Source organism: Anomaloglossus baeobatrachus, unplaced genomic scaffold (genome assembly GCF_048569485.1).
Source record: "Anomaloglossus baeobatrachus isolate aAnoBae1 unplaced genomic scaffold, aAnoBae1.hap1 Scaffold_563, whole genome shotgun sequence".
NCBI classification, from domain to species: Eukaryota; Metazoa; Chordata; class Amphibia; order Anura; family Aromobatidae; genus Anomaloglossus; species Anomaloglossus baeobatrachus.
The window spans coordinates 1-14,975 of record NW_027444924.1 but is presented as its reverse complement, the minus strand read 5'-3'; the positions used below and the strand labels follow the sequence as shown (position 1 = coordinate 14,975).

At 46.7% G+C, this 14,975-nt stretch overlaps 12 non-coding genes across 12 annotated transcripts; all 12 read left to right on the top strand.

The window, feature by feature from the left end:
• The first annotated feature begins 291 nt into the window (after positions 1-291).
• On the top strand, positions 292-482 carry LOC142284213 (U2 spliceosomal RNA). The gene has a single exon (XR_012745748.1). It is a non-coding gene; the product is annotated as a U2 spliceosomal RNA (small nuclear RNA).
• A 1,117-nt stretch (positions 483-1,599) lies between these two features.
• On the top strand, positions 1,600-1,790 carry LOC142284202 (U2 spliceosomal RNA). Its single transcript, XR_012745740.1, has one exon. It is a non-coding gene; the product is annotated as a U2 spliceosomal RNA (small nuclear RNA).
• A 1,117-nt stretch (positions 1,791-2,907) lies between these two features.
• On the top strand, positions 2,908-3,098 carry LOC142284190 (U2 spliceosomal RNA). Its single transcript, XR_012745729.1, has one exon. It is a non-coding gene; the product is annotated as a U2 spliceosomal RNA (small nuclear RNA).
• A 1,117-nt stretch (positions 3,099-4,215) lies between these two features.
• LOC142284178 (U2 spliceosomal RNA) lies at positions 4,216-4,406 on the top strand. The gene has a single exon (XR_012745718.1). It is a non-coding gene; the product is annotated as a U2 spliceosomal RNA (small nuclear RNA).
• A 1,117-nt stretch (positions 4,407-5,523) lies between these two features.
• Positions 5,524-5,714, top strand: LOC142284165 (U2 spliceosomal RNA). Its single transcript, XR_012745706.1, has one exon. It is a non-coding gene; the product is annotated as a U2 spliceosomal RNA (small nuclear RNA).
• Positions 5,715-6,831: 1,117 nt separating this feature from the next.
• Positions 6,832-7,022, top strand: LOC142284154 (U2 spliceosomal RNA). Its single transcript, XR_012745695.1, has one exon. It is a non-coding gene; the product is annotated as a U2 spliceosomal RNA (small nuclear RNA).
• A 1,117-nt stretch (positions 7,023-8,139) lies between these two features.
• On the top strand, positions 8,140-8,330 carry LOC142284142 (U2 spliceosomal RNA). Its single transcript, XR_012745684.1, has one exon. It is a non-coding gene; the product is annotated as a U2 spliceosomal RNA (small nuclear RNA).
• A 1,117-nt stretch (positions 8,331-9,447) lies between these two features.
• Positions 9,448-9,638, top strand: LOC142284267 (U2 spliceosomal RNA). The gene has a single exon (XR_012745791.1). It is a non-coding gene; the product is annotated as a U2 spliceosomal RNA (small nuclear RNA).
• A 1,117-nt stretch (positions 9,639-10,755) lies between these two features.
• On the top strand, positions 10,756-10,946 carry LOC142284255 (U2 spliceosomal RNA). The gene has a single exon (XR_012745780.1). It is a non-coding gene; the product is annotated as a U2 spliceosomal RNA (small nuclear RNA).
• Positions 10,947-12,063: 1,117 nt separating this feature from the next.
• LOC142284244 (U2 spliceosomal RNA) lies at positions 12,064-12,254 on the top strand. Its single transcript, XR_012745769.1, has one exon. It is a non-coding gene; the product is annotated as a U2 spliceosomal RNA (small nuclear RNA).
• A 1,117-nt stretch (positions 12,255-13,371) lies between these two features.
• Positions 13,372-13,562, top strand: LOC142284232 (U2 spliceosomal RNA). The gene has a single exon (XR_012745757.1). It is a non-coding gene; the product is annotated as a U2 spliceosomal RNA (small nuclear RNA).
• Positions 13,563-14,679: 1,117 nt separating this feature from the next.
• On the top strand, positions 14,680-14,870 carry LOC142284136 (U2 spliceosomal RNA). The gene has a single exon (XR_012745678.1). It is a non-coding gene; the product is annotated as a U2 spliceosomal RNA (small nuclear RNA).
• The last annotated feature ends 105 nt before the right edge of the window (positions 14,871-14,975 follow it).

The following is a 14,975-nucleotide window of genomic DNA, read 5'->3' as shown; positions in this document are numbered from 1 at the left end:
TCAGGCAACCTGTCCTGTCCGTCTTTTTGTATCGTGAATTGGAAAGACTGCAAGGGGGAGGGGAGTTGCTTGCGCCCTAAAGGAGGAGTTATTCAGATTCATTGCAGTGGGCGGCGGCTGCAAAACGCACCATTCTTCTTGTTTTTGCTCTGCAAAGCAGCCTTTTCAAGGGTTGGCTTGGGTGACAAAATGTCTTGTGTAGGCGTGGGTTTGTCTCCCTCTCGCTCTCTCTCCCTAAGATGTGTCCGGCATAGGCCAGGGTGCCACTCGAGGCCCAAACCAATTCTGGTTATCGCTTCTCGGCCTTTTGGCTAAGATCAAGTGTAGTATCTGTTCTTATCAGTTTAATATCTGATACGTCCCCTATCTGGGGACCATATATTAAATGGATTTTTAGAACAGGGAGATGGAAAAAGAGCTTGCTCTGTCCACTCCACGCATTGACCTGGTATTGCAGTACCTCCAGGAACGGTGCACCCCTTCTTAACCCAGTTTCCAAAAGCAGAACTCGATTCACCTGATTCATATTAGCCCGATTAGCGAATTGAAATGAATTTTTATCTAACACACTTTTTACTTGCTTTATTCATCCAAATAGCAAACTCATCACCACTCAACTTCACCAACTCTGCTATGTCCCGTGCAGTATCTTGTTGTCAGTCTAATCTAGATCATGTGTAATTGAATGGAATAGATCCCTTTTGGACAAAGTGGAGTCAGATGCTGCAGTGACCACAGGTGTGAGAGGATCTACAATTGGCATCTGGTGTTATCTCTCTGCTTCCACTCCAAATAAAGTTACCTGTTGTTACCTGAACGTCAAATACTAAGAATGGGCGGCCTATGAAAGAATTAGTACTTTCATTAAGTATACTAAACCGGCTAATTGGGAATAGACAAACTGTAAAAAGCCCTCTGAGAAAGCCCCTCTCTAACCTTTGTTAGTAAGCTTTTCTGTAGCCTGCCTGTTGATGTATTTTCGGTTTGAACAGTGCACAACATGAAGAGACGGAACACTGGCGGCTTGTCACAATGCCCCCCGATGACATCACAATAGCGCTGCTGCCTAGAAAACAAGCTGCGCAGAAGAAGTTGTTCTTTGGGTGGGAGGGTGGGCTAGTGGAAGGAGGGGGCAATCTCTTTTTTTCCCGGGTGGTAGGGGGATGACAGGAGAAGGGAAGCGGGTGGTGAGAAAGGTACAGAGGGCAGGGTTTGGGGGCTGGGAAGGAAAGGGAAAAGATTAGGGTTTGGGGATGATGAAAGGGCTTTCTACGGGTAAGGATGGCAAAGGGTGGCAGTGACGGAAAGTCAGGCAACCTGTCCTGTCCGTCTTTTTGTATCGTGAATTGGAAAGACTGCAAGGGGGAGGGGAGTTGCTTGCGCCCTAAAGGAGGAGTTATTCAGATTCATTGCAGTGGGCGGCGGCTGCAAAACGCACCATTCTTCTTGTTTTTGCTCTGCAAAGCAGCCTTTTCAAGGGTTGGCTTGGGTGACAAAATGTCTTGTGTAGGCGTGGGTTTGTCTCCCTCTCGCTCTCTCTCCCTAAGATGTGTCCGGCATAGGCCAGGGTGCCACTCGAGGCCCAAACCAATTCTGGTTATCGCTTCTCGGCCTTTTGGCTAAGATCAAGTGTAGTATCTGTTCTTATCAGTTTAATATCTGATACGTCCCCTATCTGGGGACCATATATTAAATGGATTTTTAGAACAGGGAGATGGAAAAAGAGCTTGCTCTGTCCACTCCACGCATTGACCTGGTATTGCAGTACCTCCAGGAACGGTGCACCCCTTCTTAACCCAGTTTCCAAAAGCAGAACTCGATTCACCTGATTCATATTAGCCCGATTAGCGAATTGAAATGAATTTTTATCTAACACACTTTTTACTTGCTTTATTCATCCAAATAGCAAACTCATCACCACTCAACTTCACCAACTCTGCTATGTCCCGTGCAGTATCTTGTTGTCAGTCTAATCTAGATCATGTGTAATTGAATGGAATAGATCCCTTTTGGACAAAGTGGAGTCAGATGCTGCAGTGACCACAGGTGTGAGAGGATCTACAATTGGCATCTGGTGTTATCTCTCTGCTTCCACTCCAAATAAAGTTACCTGTTGTTACCTGAACGTCAAATACTAAGAATGGGCGGCCTATGAAAGAATTAGTACTTTCATTAAGTATACTAAACCGGCTAATTGGGAATAGACAAACTGTAAAAAGCCCTCTGAGAAAGCCCCTCTCTAACCTTTGTTAGTAAGCTTTTCTGTAGCCTGCCTGTTGATGTATTTTCGGTTTGAACAGTGCACAACATGAAGAGACGGAACACTGGCGGCTTGTCACAATGCCCCCCGATGACATCACAATAGCGCTGCTGCCTAGAAAACAAGCTGCGCAGAAGAAGTTGTTCTTTGGGTGGGAGGGTGGGCTAGTGGAAGGAGGGGGCAATCTCTTTTTTTCCCGGGTGGTAGGGGGATGACAGGAGAAGGGAAGCGGGTGGTGAGAAAGGTACAGAGGGCAGGGTTTGGGGGCTGGGAAGGAAAGGGAAAAGATTAGGGTTTGGGGATGATGAAAGGGCTTTCTACGGGTAAGGATGGCAAAGGGTGGCAGTGACGGAAAGTCAGGCAACCTGTCCTGTCCGTCTTTTTGTATCGTGAATTGGAAAGACTGCAAGGGGGAGGGGAGTTGCTTGCGCCCTAAAGGAGGAGTTATTCAGATTCATTGCAGTGGGCGGCGGCTGCAAAACGCACCATTTTTCTTGTTTTTGCTCTGCAAAGCAGCCTTTTCAAGGGTTGGCTTGGGTGACAAAATGTCTTGTGTAGGCGTGGGTTTGTCTCCCTCTCGCTCTCTCTCCCTAAGATGTGTCCGGCATAGGCCAGGGTGCCACTCGAGGCCCAAACCAATTCTGGTTATCGCTTCTCGGCCTTTTGGCTAAGATCAAGTGTAGTATCTGTTCTTATCAGTTTAATATCTGATACGTCCCCTATCTGGGGACCATATATTAAATGGATTTTTAGAACAGGGAGATGGAAAAAGAGCTTGCTCTGTCCACTCCACGCATTGACCTGGTATTGCAGTACCTCCAGGAACGGTGCACCCCTTCTTAACCCAGTTTCCAAAAGCAGAACTCGATTCACCTGATTCATATTAGCCCGATTAGCGAATTGAAATGAATTTTTATCTAACACACTTTTTACTTGCTTTATTCATCCAAATAGCAAACTCATCACCACTCAACTTCACCAACTCTGCTATGTCCCGTGCAGTATCTTGTTGTCAGTCTAATCTAGATCATGTGTAATTGAATGGAATAGATCCCTTTTGGACAAAGTGGAGTCAGATGCTGCAGTGACCACAGGTGTGAGAGGATCTACAATTGGCATCTGGTGTTATCTCTCTGCTTCCACTCCAAATAAAGTTACCTGTTGTTACCTGAACGTCAAATACTAAGAATGGGCGGCCTATGAAAGAATTAGTACTTTCATTAAGTATACTAAACCGGCTAATTGGGAATAGACAAACTGTAAAAAGCCCTCTGAGAAAGCCCCTCTCTAACCTTTGTTAGTAAGCTTTTCTGTAGCCTGCCTGTTGATGTATTTTCGGTTTGAACAGTGCACAACATGAAGAGACGGAACACTGGCGGCTTGTCACAATGCCCCCCGATGACATCACAATAGCGCTGCTGCCTAGAAAACAAGCTGCGCAGAAGAAGTTGTTCTTTGGGTGGGAGGGTGGGCTAGTGGAAGGAGGGGGCAATCTCTTTTTTTCCCGGGTGGTAGGGGGATGACAGGAGAAGGGAAGCGGGTGGTGAGAAAGGTACAGAGGGCAGGGTTTGGGGGCTGGGAAGGAAAGGGAAAAGATTAGGGTTTGGGGATGATGAAAGGGCTTTCTACGGGTAAGGATGGCAAAGGGTGGCAGTGACGGAAAGTCAGGCAACCTGTCCTGTCCGTCTTTTTGTATCGTGAATTGGAAAGACTGCAAGGGGGAGGGGAGTTGCTTGCGCCCTAAAGGAGGAGTTATTCAGATTCATTGCAGTGGGCGGCGGCTGCAAAACGCACCATTCTTCTTGTTTTTGCTCTGCAAAGCAGCCTTTTCAAGGGTTGGCTTGGGTGACAAAATGTCTTGTGTAGGCGTGGGTTTGTCTCCCTCTCGCTCTCTCTCCCTAAGATGTGTCCGGCATAGGCCAGGGTGCCACTCGAGGCCCAAACCAATTCTGGTTATCGCTTCTCGGCCTTTTGGCTAAGATCAAGTGTAGTATCTGTTCTTATCAGTTTAATATCTGATACGTCCCCTATCTGGGGACCATATATTAAATGGATTTTTAGAACAGGGAGATGGAAAAAGAGCTTGCTCTGTCCACTCCACGCATTGACCTGGTATTGCAGTACCTCCAGGAACGGTGCACCCCTTCTTAACCCAGTTTCCAAAAGCAGAACTCGATTCACCTGATTCATATTAGCCCGATTAGCGAATTGAAATGAATTTTTATCTAACACACTTTTTACTTGCTTTATTCATCCAAATAGCAAACTCATCACCACTCAACTTCACCAACTCTGCTATGTCCCGTGCAGTATCTTGTTGTCAGTCTAATCTAGATCATGTGTAATTGAATGGAATAGATCCCTTTTGGACAAAGTGGAGTCAGATGCTGCAGTGACCACAGGTGTGAGAGGATCTACAATTGGCATCTGGTGTTATCTCTCTGCTTCCACTCCAAATAAAGTTACCTGTTGTTACCTGAACGTCAAATACTAAGAATGGGCGGCCTATGAAAGAATTAGTACTTTCATTAAGTATACTAAACCGGCTAATTGGGAATAGACAAACTGTAAAAAGCCCTCTGAGAAAGCCCCTCTCTAACCTTTGTTAGTAAGCTTTTCTGTAGCCTGCCTGTTGATGTATTTTCGGTTTGAACAGTGCACAACATGAAGAGACGGAACACTGGCGGCTTGTCACAATGCCCCCCGATGACATCACAATAGCGCTGCTGCCTAGAAAACAAGCTGCGCAGAAGAAGTTGTTCTTTGGGTGGGAGGGTGGGCTAGTGGAAGGAGGGGGCAATCTCTTTTTTTCCCGGGTGGTAGGGGGATGACAGGAGAAGGGAAGCGGGTGGTGAGAAAGGTACAGAGGGCAGGGTTTGGGGGCTGGGAAGGAAAGGGAAAAGATTAGGGTTTGGGGATGATGAAAGGGCTTTCTACGGGTAAGGATGGCAAAGGGTGGCAGTGACGGAAAGTCAGGCAACCTGTCCTGTCCGTCTTTTTGTATCGTGAATTGGAAAGACTGCAAGGGGGAGGGGAGTTGCTTGCGCCCTAAAGGAGGAGTTATTCAGATTCATTGCAGTGGGCGGCGGCTGCAAAACGCACCATTCTTCTTGTTTTTGCTCTGCAAAGCAGCCTTTTCAAGGGTTGGCTTGGGTGACAAAATGTCTTGTGTAGGCGTGGGTTTGTCTCCCTCTCGCTCTCTCTCCCTAAGATGTGTCCGGCATAGGCCAGGGTGCCACTCGAGGCCCAAACCAATTCTGGTTATCGCTTCTCGGCCTTTTGGCTAAGATCAAGTGTAGTATCTGTTCTTATCAGTTTAATATCTGATACGTCCCCTATCTGGGGACCATATATTAAATGGATTTTTAGAACAGGGAGATGGAAAAAGAGCTTGCTCTGTCCACTCCACGCATTGACCTGGTATTGCAGTACCTCCAGGAACGGTGCACCCCTTCTTAACCCAGTTTCCAAAAGCAGAACTCGATTCACCTGATTCATATTAGCCCGATTAGCGAATTGAAATGAATTTTTATCTAACACACTTTTTACTTGCTTTATTCATCCAAATAGCAAACTCATCACCACTCAACTTCACCAACTCTGCTATGTCCCGTGCAGTATCTTGTTGTCAGTCTAATCTAGATCATGTGTAATTGAATGGAATAGATCCCTTTTGGACAAAGTGGAGTCAGATGCTGCAGTGACCACAGGTGTGAGAGGATCTACAATTGGCATCTGGTGTTATCTCTCTGCTTCCACTCCAAATAAAGTTACCTGTTGTTACCTGAACGTCAAATACTAAGAATGGGCGGCCTATGAAAGAATTAGTACTTTCATTAAGTATACTAAACCGGCTAATTGGGAATAGACAAACTGTAAAAAGCCCTCTGAGAAAGCCCCTCTCTAACCTTTGTTAGTAAGCTTTTCTGTAGCCTGCCTGTTGATGTATTTTCGGTTTGAACAGTGCACAACATGAAGAGACGGAACACTGGCGGCTTGTCACAATGCCCCCCGATGACATCACAATAGCGCTGCTGCCTAGAAAACAAGCTGCGCAGAAGAAGTTGTTCTTTGGGTGGGAGGGTGGGCTAGTGGAAGGAGGGGGCAATCTCTTTTTTTCCCGGGTGGTAGGGGGATGACAGGAGAAGGGAAGCGGGTGGTGAGAAAGGTACAGAGGGCAGGGTTTGGGGGCTGGGAAGGAAAGGGAAAAGATTAGGGTTTGGGGATGATGAAAGGGCTTTCTACGGGTAAGAATGGCAAAGGGTGGCAGTGACGGAAAGTCAGGCAACCTGTCCTGTCCGTCTTTTTGTATCGTGAATTGGAAAGACTGCAAGGGGGAGGGGAGTTGCTTGCGCCCTAAAGGAGGAGTTATTCAGATTCATTGCAGTGGGCGGCGGCTGCAAAACGCACCATTCTTCTTGTTTTTGCTCTGCAAAGCAGCCTTTTCAAGGGTTGGCTTGGGTGACAAAATGTCTTGTGTAGGCGTGGGTTTGTCTCCCTCTCGCTCTCTCTCCCTAAGATGTGTCCGGCATAGGCCAGGGTGCCACTCGAGGCCCAAACCAATTCTGGTTATCGCTTCTCGGCCTTTTGGCTAAGATCAAGTGTAGTATCTGTTCTTATCAGTTTAATATCTGATACGTCCCCTATCTGGGGACCATATATTAAATGGATTTTTAGAACAGGGAGATGGAAAAAGAGCTTGCTCTGTCCACTCCACGCATTGACCTGGTATTGCAGTACCTCCAGGAACGGTGCACCCCTTCTTAACCCAGTTTCCAAAAGCAGAACTCGATTCACCTGATTCATATTAGCCCGATTAGCGAATTGAAATGAATTTTTATCTAACACACTTTTTACTTGCTTTATTCATCCAAATAGCAAACTCATCACCACTCAACTTCACCAACTCTGCTATGTCCCGTGCAGTATCTTGTTGTCAGTCTAATCTAGATCATGTGTAATTGAATGGAATAGATCCCTTTTGGACAAAGTGGAGTCAGATGCTGCAGTGACCACAGGTGTGAGAGGATCTACAATTGGCATCTGGTGTTATCTCTCTGCTTCCACTCCAAATAAAGTTACCTGTTGTTACCTGAACGTCAAATACTAAGAATGGGCGGCCTATGAAAGAATTAGTACTTTCATTAAGTATACTAAACCGGCTAATTGGGAATAGACAAACTGTAAAAAGCCCTCTGAGAAAGCCCCTCTCTAACCTTTGTTAGTAAGCTTTTCTGTAGCCTGCCTGTTGATGTATTTTCGGTTTGAACAGTGCACAACATGAAGAGACGGAACACTGGCGGCTTGTCACAATGCCCCCCGATGACATCACAATAGCGCTGCTGCCTAGAAAACAAGCTGCGCAGAAGAAGTTGTTCTTTGGGTGGGAGGGTGGGCTAGTGGAAGGAGGGGGCAATCTCTTTTTTTCCCGGGTGGTAGGGGGATGACAGGAGAAGGGAAGCGGGTGGTGAGAAAGGTACAGAGGGCAGGGTTTGGGGGCTGGGAAGGAAAGGGAAAAGATTAGGGTTTGGGGATGATGAAAGGGCTTTCTACGGGTAAGGATGGCAAAGGGTGGCAGTGACGGAAAGTCAGGCAACCTGTCCTGTCCGTCTTTTTGTATCGTGAATTGGAAAGACTGCAAGGGGGAGGGGAGTTGCTTGCGCCCTAAAGGAGGAGTTATTCAGATTCATTGCAGTGGGCGGCGGCTGCAAAACGCACCATTCTTCTTGTTTTTGCTCTGCAAAGCAGCCTTTTCAAGGGTTGGCTTGGGTGACAAAATGTCTTGTGTAGGCGTGGGTTTGTCTCCCTCTCGCTCTCTCTCCCTAAGATGTGTCCGGCATAGGCCAGGGTGCCACTCGAGGCCCAAACCAATTCTGGTTATCGCTTCTCGGCCTTTTGGCTAAGATCAAGTGTAGTATCTGTTCTTATCAGTTTAATATCTGATACGTCCCCTATCTGGGGACCATATATTAAATGGATTTTTAGAACAGGGAGATGGAAAAAGAGCTTGCTCTGTCCACTCCACGCATTGACCTGGTATTGCAGTACCTCCAGGAACGGTGCACCCCTTCTTAACCCAGTTTCCAAAAGCAGAACTCGATTCACCTGATTCATATTAGCCCGATTAGCGAATTGAAATGAATTTTTATCTAACACACTTTTTACTTGCTTTATTCATCCAAATAGTAAACTCATCACCACTCAACTTCACCAACTCTGCTATGTCCCGTGCAGTATCTTGTTGTCAGTCTAATCTAGATCATGTGTAATTGAATGGAATAGATCCCTTTTGGACAAAGTGGAGTCAGATTCTGCAGTGACCACAGGTGTGAGAGGATCTACAATTGGCATCTGGTGTTATCTCTCTGCTTCCACTCCAAATAAAGTTACCTGTTGTTACCTGAACGTCAAATACTAAGAATGGGCGGCCTATGAAAGAATTAGTACTTTCATTAAGTATACTAAACCGGCTAATTGGGAATAGACAAACTGTAAAAAGCCCTCTGAGAAAGCCCCTCTCTAACCTTTGTTAGTAAGCTTTTCTGTAGCCTGCCTGTTGATGTATTTTCGGTTTGAACAGTGCACAACATGAAGAGACGGAACACTGGCGGCTTGTCACAATGCCCCCCGATGACATCACAATAGCGCTGCTGCCTAGAAAACAAGCTGCGCAGAAGAAGTTGTTCTTTGGGTGGGAGGGTGGGCTAGTGGAAGGAGGGGGCAATCTCTTTTTTTCCCGGGTGGTAGGGGGATGACAGGAGAAGGGAAGCGGGTGGTGAGAAAGGTACAGAGGGCAGGGTTTGGGGGCTGGGAAGGAAAGGGAAAAGATTAGGGTTTGGGGATGATGAAAGGGCTTTCTACGGGTAAGGATGGCAAAGGGTGGCAGTGACGGAAAGTCAGGCAACCTGTCCTGTCCGTCTTTTTGTATCGTGAATTGGAAAGACTGCAAGGGGGAGGGGAGTTGCTTGCGCCCTAAAGGAGGAGTTATTCAGATTCATTGCAGTGGGCGGCGGCTGCAAAACGCACCATTCTTCTTGTTTTTGCTCTGCAAAGCAGCCTTTTCAAGGGTTGGCTTGGGTGACAAAATGTCTTGTGTAGGCGTGGGTTTGTCTCCCTCTCGCTCTCTCTCCCTAAGATGTGTCCGGCATAGGCCAGGGTGCCACTCGAGGCCCAAACCAATTCTGGTTATCGCTTCTCGGCCTTTTGGCTAAGATCAAGTGTAGTATCTGTTCTTATCAGTTTAATATCTGATACGTCCCCTATCTGGGGACCATATATTAAATGGATTTTTAGAACAGGGAGATGGAAAAAGAGCTTGCTCTGTCCACTCCACGCATTGACCTGGTATTGCAGTACCTCCAGGAACGGTGCACCCCTTCTTAACCCAGTTTCCAAAAGCAGAACTCGATTCACCTGATTCATATTAGCCCGATTAGCGAATTGAAATGAATTTTTATCTAACACACTTTTTACTTGCTTTATTCATCCAAATAGCAAACTCATCACCACTCAACTTCACCAACTCTGCTATGTCCCGTGCAGTATCTTGTTGTCAGTCTAATCTAGATCATGTGTAATTGAATGGAATAGATCCCTTTTGGACAAAGTGGAGTCAGATGCTGCAGTGACCACAGGTGTGAGAGGATCTACAATTGGCATCTGGTGTTATCTCTCTGCTTCCACTCCAAATAAAGTTACCTGTTGTTACCTGAACGTCAAATACTAAGAATGGGCGGCCTATGAAAGAATTAGTACTTTCATTAAGTATACTAAACCGGCTAATTGGGAATAGACAAACTGTAAAAAGCCCTCTGAGAAAGCCCCTCTCTAACCTTTGTTAGTAAGCTTTTCTGTAGCCTGCCTGTTGATGTATTTTCGGTTTGAACAGTGCACAACATGAAGAGACGGAACACTGGCGGCTTGTCACAATGCCCCCCGATGACATCACAATAGCGCTGCTGCCTAGAAAACAAGCTGCGCAGAAGAAGTTGTTCTTTGGGTGGGAGGGTGGGCTAGTGGAAGGAGGGGGCAATCTCTTTTTTTCCCGGGTGGTAGGGGGATGACAGGAGAAGGGAAGCGGGTGGTGAGAAAGGTACAGAGGGCAGGGTTTGGGGGCTGGGAAGGAAAGGGAAAAGATTAGGGTTTGGGGATGATGAAAGGGCTTTCTACGGGTAAGGATGGCAAAGGGTGGCAGTGACGGAAAGTCAGGCAACCTGTCCTGTCCGTCTTTTTGTATCGTGAATTGGAAAGACTGCAAGGGGGAGGGGAGTTGCTTGCGCCCTAAAGGAGGAGTTATTCAGATTCATTGCAGTGGGCGGCGGCTGCAAAACGCACCATTCTTCTTGTTTTTGCTCTGCAAAGCAGCCTTTTCAAGGGTTGGCTTGGGTGACAAAATGTCTTGTGTAGGCGTGGGTTTGTCTCCCTCTCGCTCTCTCTCCCTAAGATGTGTCCGGCATAGGCCAGGGTGCCACTCGAGGCCCAAACCAATTCTGGTTATCGCTTCTCGGCCTTTTGGCTAAGATCAAGTGTAGTATCTGTTCTTATCAGTTTAATATCTGATACGTCCCCTATCTGGGGACCATATATTAAATGGATTTTTAGAACAGGGAGATGGAAAAAGAGCTTGCTCTGTCCACTCCACGCATTGACCTGGTATTGCAGTACCTCCAGGAACGGTGCACCCCTTCTTAACCCAGTTTCCAAAAGCAGAACTCGATTCACCTGATTCATATTAGCCCGATTAGCGAATTGAAATGAATTTTTATCTAACACACTTTTTACTTGCTTTATTCATCCAAATAGCAAACTCATCACCACTCAACTTCACCAACTCTGCTATGTCCCGTGCAGTATCTTGTTGTCAGTCTAATCTAGATCATGTGTAATTGAATGGAATAGATCCCTTTTGGACAAAGTGGAGTCAGATGCTGCAGTGACCACAGGTGTGAGAGGATCTACAATTGGCATCTGGTGTTATCTCTCTGCTTCCACTCCAAATAAAGTTACCTGTTGTTACCTGAACGTCAAATACTAAGAATGGGCGGCCTATGAAAGAATTAGTACTTTCATTAAGTATACTAAACCGGCTAATTGGGAATAGACAAACTGTAAAAAGCCCTCTGAGAAAGCCCCTCTCTAACCTTTGTTAGTAAGCTTTTCTGTAGCCTGCCTGTTGATGTATTTTCGGTTTGAACAGTGCACAACATGAAGAGACGGAACACTGGCGGCTTGTCACAATGCCCCCCGATGACATCACAATAGCGCTGCTGCCTAGAAAACAAGCTGCGCAGAAGAAGTTGTTCTTTGGGTGGGAGGGTGGGCTAGTGGAAGGAGGGGGCAATCTCTTTTTTTCCCGGGTGGTAGGGGGATGACAGGAGAAGGGAAGCGGGTGGTGAGAAAGGTACAGAGGGCAGGGTTTGGGGGCTGGGAAGGAAAGGGAAAAGATTAGGGTTTGGGGATGATGAAAGGGCTTTCTACGGGTAAGGATGGCAAAGGGTGGCAGTGACGGAAAGTCAGGCAACCTGTCCTGTCCGTCTTTTTGTATCGTGAATTGGAAAGACTGCAAGGGGGAGGGGAGTTGCTTGCGCCCTAAAGGAGGAGTTATTCAGATTCATTGCAGTGGGCGGCGGCTGCAAAACGCACCATTCTTCTTGTTTTTGCTCTGCAAAGCAGCCTTTTCAAGGGTTGGCTTGGGTGACAAAATGTCTTGTGTAGGCGTGGGTTTGTCTCCCTCTCGCTCTCTCTCCCTAAGATGTGTCCGGCATAGGCCAGGGTGCCACTCGAGGCCCAAACCAATTCTGGTTATCGCTTCTCGGCCTTTTGGCTAAGATCAAGTGTAGTATCTGTTCTTATCAGTTTAATATCTGATACGTCCCCTATCTGGGGACCATATATTAAATGGATTTTTAGAACAGGGAGATGGAAAAAGAGCTTGCTCTGTCCACTCCACGCATTGACCTGGTATTGCAGTACCTCCAGGAACGGTGCACCCCTTCTTAACCCAGTTTCCAAAAGCAGAACTCGATTCACCTGATTCATATTAGCCCGATTAGCGAATTGAAATGAATTTTTATCTAACACACTTTTTACTTGCTTTATTCATCCAAATAGCAAACTCATCACCACTCAACTTCACCAACTCTGCTATGTCCCGTGCAGTATCTTGTTGTCAGTCTAATCTAGATCATGTGTAATTGAATGGAATAGATCCCTTTTGGACAAAGTGGAGTCAGATGCTGCAGTGACCACAGGTGTGAGAGGATCTACAATTGGCATCTGGTGTTATCTCTCTGCTTCCACTCCAAATAAAGTTACCTGTTGTTACCTGAACGTCAAATACTAAGAATGGGCGGCCTATGAAAGAATTAGTACTTTCATTAAGTATACTAAACCGGCTAATTGGGAATAGACAAACTGTAAAAAGCCCTCTGAGAAAGCCCCTCTCTAACCTTTGTTAGTAAGCTTTTCTGTAGCCTGCCTGTTGATGTATTTTCGGTTTGAACAGTGCACAACATGAAGAGACGGAACACTGGCGGCTTGTCACAATGCCCCCCGATGACATCACAATAGCGCTGCTGCCTAGAAAACAAGCTGCGCAGAAGAAGTTGTTCTTTGGGTGGGAGGGTGGGCTAGTGGAAGGAGGGGGCAATCTCTTTTTTTCCCGGGTGGTAGGGGGATGACAGGAGAAGGGAAGCGGGTGGTGAGAAAGGTACAGAGGGCAGGGTTTGGGGGCTGGGAAGGAAAGGGAAAAGATTAGGGTTTGGGGATGATGAAAGGGCTTTCTACGGGTAAGGATGGCAAAGGGTGGCAGTGACGGAAAGTCAGGCAACCTGTCCTGTCCGTCTTTTTGTATCGTGAATTGGAAAGACTGCAAGGGGGAGGGGAGTTGCTTGCGCCCTAAAGGAGGAGTTATTCAGATTCATTGCAGTGGGCGGCGGCTGCAAAACGCACCATTCTTCTTGTTTTTGCTCTGCAAAGCAGCCTTTTCAAGGGTTGGCTTGGGTGACAAAATGTCTTGTGTAGGCGTGGGTTTGTCTCCCTCTCGCTCTCTCTCCCTAAGATGTGTCCGGCATAGGCCAGGGTGCCACTCGAGGCCCAAACCAATTCTGGTTATCGCTTCTCGGCCTTTTGGCTAAGATCAAGTGTAGTATCTGTTCTTATCAGTTTAATATCTGATACGTCCCCTATCTGGGGACCATATATTAAATGGATTTTTAGAACAGGGAGATGGAAAAAGAGCTTGCTCTGTCCACTCCACGCATTGACCTGGTATTGCAGTACCTCCAGGAACGGTGCACCCCTTCTTAACCCAGTTTCCAAAAGCAGAACTCGATTCACCTGATTCATATTAGCCCGATTAGCGAATTGAAATGAATTTTTATCTAACACACTTTTTACTTGCTTTATTCATCCAAATAGCAAACTCATCACCACTCAACTTCACCAACTCTGCTATGTCCCGTGCAGTATCTTGTTGTCAGTCTAATCTAGATCATGTGTAATTGAATGGAATAGATCCCTTTTGGACAAAGTGGAGTCAGATGCTGCAGTGACCACAGGTGTGAGAGGATCTACAATTGGCATCTGGTGTTATCTCTCTGCTTCCACTCCAAATAAAGTTACCTGTTGTTACCTGAACGTCAAATACTAAGAATGGGCGGCCTATGAAAGAATTAGTACTTTCATTAAGTATACTAAACCGGCTAATTGGGAATAGACAAACTGTAAAAAGCCCTCTGAGAAAGCCCCTCTCTAACCTTTGTTAGTAAGCTTTTCTGTAGCCTGCCTGTTGATGTATTTTCGGTTTGAACAGTGCACAACATGAAGAGACGGAACACTGGCGGCTTGTCACAATGCCCCCCGATGACATCACAATAGCGCTGCTGCCTAGAAAACAAGCTGCGCAGAAGAAGTTGTTCTTTGGGTGGGAGGGTGGGCTAGTGGAAGGAGGGGGCAATCTCTTTTTTTCCCGGGTGGTAGGGGGATGACAGGAGAAGGGAAGCGGGTGGTGAGAAAGGTACAGAGGGCAGGGTTTGGGGGCTGGGAAGGAAAGGGAAAAGATTAGGGTTTGGGGATGATGAAAGGGCTTTCTACGGGTAAGGATGGCAAAGGGTGGCAGTGACGGAAAGTCAGGCAACCTGTCCTGTCCGTCTTTTTGTATCGTGAATTGGAAAGACTGCAAGGGGGAGGGGAGTTGCTTGCGCCCTAAAGGAGGAGTTATTCAGATTCATTGCAGTGGGCGGCGGCTGCAAAACGCACCATTCTTCTTGTTTTTGCTCTGCAAAGCAGCCTTTTCAAGGGTTGGCTTGGGTGACAAAATGTCTTGTGTAGGCGTGGGTTTGTCTCCCTCTCGCTCTCTCTCCCTAAGATGTGTCCGGCATAGGCCAGGGTGCCACTCGAGGCCCAAACCAATTCTGGTTATCGCTTCTCGGCCTTTTGGCTAAGATCAAGTGTAGTATCTGTTCTTATCAGTTTAATATCTGATACGTCCCCTATCTGGGGACCATATATTAAATGGATTTTTAGAACAGGGAGATGGAAAAAGAGCTTGCTCTGTCCACTCCACGCATTGACCTGGTATTGCAGTACCTCCAGGAACGGTGCACCCCTTCTTAACCCAGTTTCCAAAAGCAGAACTCGATTCACCTGATTCATATTAGCCCGATTAGCGAATTGAAATGAATTTTTATCTAACACACTTTTTACTTGCTTTATT